Source organism: Austrofundulus limnaeus, unplaced genomic scaffold (assembly GCF_001266775.1).
Source record: "Austrofundulus limnaeus strain Quisiro unplaced genomic scaffold, Austrofundulus_limnaeus-1.0 Scaffold179, whole genome shotgun sequence".
NCBI classification, from domain to species: domain Eukaryota; kingdom Metazoa; phylum Chordata; class Actinopteri; order Cyprinodontiformes; family Rivulidae; genus Austrofundulus; species Austrofundulus limnaeus.
This window is the reverse complement of record NW_013952581.1, coordinates 561,067-563,434: the sequence shown is the minus strand read 5'-3', so window position 1 is coordinate 563,434 and position 2,368 is coordinate 561,067. Positions and strand designations below refer to the sequence as shown.

Genomic DNA, 2,368 nt, shown 5'->3' with positions numbered 1-2,368 from the left:
TCTCAGTCTGTCCTCACAGATGTCTCAGTCTGTCCTCACAGATGTCTCAGTCTGTCCTCACAGATGTCTGTCTGTCCTCACAGATGTCTCCGTCTGTCCTCACAGATGTCTCTGTCCTCACAGATGTCTCTGAGACAGATGTCTCCGTCTGTCCTCACAGATGTCTCTGAGACAGATGTCTCTGTCTGTCCTCACAGATGTCCGTCTGTCTTCACAGATGTCTCCGTCTGTCCTCGCAGATGTCTCTGAGACAGACGTCTCTGTCCTCTCAGATGTCTCCATCTGTCCTCACAGATGTCTCCGTCTGTCCTCACAGATGTCTCTGTCTGTCCTCACAGATGTCTCTGTCTGTCCTCACAGATGTCTCCGTCTGTCCTCACAGATGTTTCCGTCTGTCCTCACAGATGTCTGTCTGTCCTCACAGATGTCTCTGAGACAGACGTCTCTGTCCTCACAGATGTCTCCGTCTGTCCTCACAGATGTCTGTCTGTCCTCACAGATGTCTCTGTCTGTCCTCACAGATGTCTGTCTGTCCTCACAGATGTCTCTGTCCTCACAGCTGTCTCTGAGACAGACGTCTCCGTCTGTCCTCACAGATGTCTCCGTCTGTCCTCACAGATGTCTCCGTCTGTCCTCTCAGATGTCTGTCTGTCCTCACAGATGTCTGTCTGTCCTCTCAGATGTCTCTGTCTGTCCTCACAGATGTCTGTCTGTCCTCACAGATGTCTGTCTGTCCTCACAGATGTCTCTGTCTGTCCTCTCAGATGTCTCTGAGACAGATGTCTCCATCTGTCCTCACAGATGTCTCTGTCTGTCCTCACAGATCTCTGTCTGTCCTCACAGATGTCTCTGTCTGTCCTTTCAGATGTCTCTGAGACAGATGTCTCCATATGTCCTCACAGATGTCTCCATCTGTCCTCACAGATGTCTCCATCTGTCCTCACAGATGTCTCCGTCTGTCCTCACAGATGTCTCTGAGACAGACGTCTCTGTCTGTCCTCACAGATGTCTCCATCTGTCCTCACAGATGTCTCCTTCTGTCCTCTCTTCTGCAGGTTTGTTTCACATGAGTTCACCTGCAGAGACAAACCTGCATTAATGAATTCATGCATTAATGCAAAGTGACCGGTCTGAGAGCAGAGACATTAAAAACAGTCATTACACGTTGAGTTCGACACAAAACCAGTTAATTCCTCTGGAAGCAGAATGGTGTTCCTCTGAGGCGTCTGTGCTTCTAAGTGTTTCTGATGGAAACTAAAAGCTGTGAATTGAGATGCAGCAGAACTCTGCAGCAGCCTGCTTTAATGAAAACTGCTTTGTTTGAATTAATTTCAGACGTCAGGGGAAGGAGGATTCTGCCCTTCGGAGAACCCCAGGGGTCCCAGGTTGGGATGTTGGGGTGGGGTATTGCAAACAGAGAAGAGGCCTGTAGAACAGGAGAGTCCACTTTTTAAACGCAGGTTTGGTTTTATTAAAGCAGAAGAGACAACAACAGGTTTTAGTTTGGTGCTGGTTAATGGCACAGTATGAGGGCCAAAATTAAGACTATAGCTGCTCCGATGCTAACGCCAGCTTACCCATGCTAATCGCTAGCATCTCTGATGCTAAAACTAGCTCATTCATGCTAGTCGCTAGTTTCTTTGATGCTAACACCAGCTTATCCATGCTAGTTGCTAGCCTGTTGAATACTAACGCCAGCTTATTCATGCTAGTCTCTAGCCTCTTCGATGCTAACGCCAGCTTATCCATGCCAGTCGCTAGTCTTGCTGATGCTAAAACCAGCTTATCCATGCTTGTTTCTAGCTTCTTTGGTGCTAATGCCAGCTTATCCATGCTAGTTGCTAGCTTCTTTGATGCTATTGCCAGCTTATCCATGCTAGTTGCTAGCCTCTCTGATGCTAACACCAGCTTATCCATGCTAGTTGTTAGCCTCTCCTATGCTAACACTAGCTTATCCATGCTAGTTGCTAGCCTCTTTGATGCTAATGCCATCCTATCCATGCTAGGTGCTAGTCTCTCCGATGCCAACACCAGCTTATCCTTGTTAGTCGCTAGCCTGTCCAATACTAATGGCAGCTTATTCATGCTAGTCACTAGCCTCTTTGATGCTAATGACAGCTTATCCATGCTAGTCGCTAGCCTCTTTAATGCTAATGCCATCTTATCCATGCTAGTCACTAGCCTCTTTGATGCTAATGACAGCTTATCCATGCTAGTCGCTAGCCTGTTGAATACTAACATCAGCTTATCCATGCTAGTCACTAGCCTCTTTAATGCTAATGCCAGCTTATCCATGCTAGTCGCTAGCCTCTTCAATGCTAATGCCATCTTATCCATGCTAGTCTCTAGCCCAGGGGTGCCCAAACAT

At 47.6% G+C, this 2,368-nt stretch overlaps 1 long non-coding RNA gene across 2 annotated transcripts in view; it reads left to right on the top strand.

The window, feature by feature from the left end:
- The window catches only part of LOC106524212 (uncharacterized), a 6,260-nt gene that overhangs the window by 2,113 nt on the left and 1,779 nt on the right, over positions 1-2,368 (top strand). For both annotated transcript variants that reach the window (XR_001310985.1, XR_001310984.1), the window contains exon 2: positions 1,336-1,460. This is a non-coding gene — a long non-coding RNA (uncharacterized LOC106524212). The remainder of the gene's footprint in view (positions 1-1,335; positions 1,461-2,368) is intronic.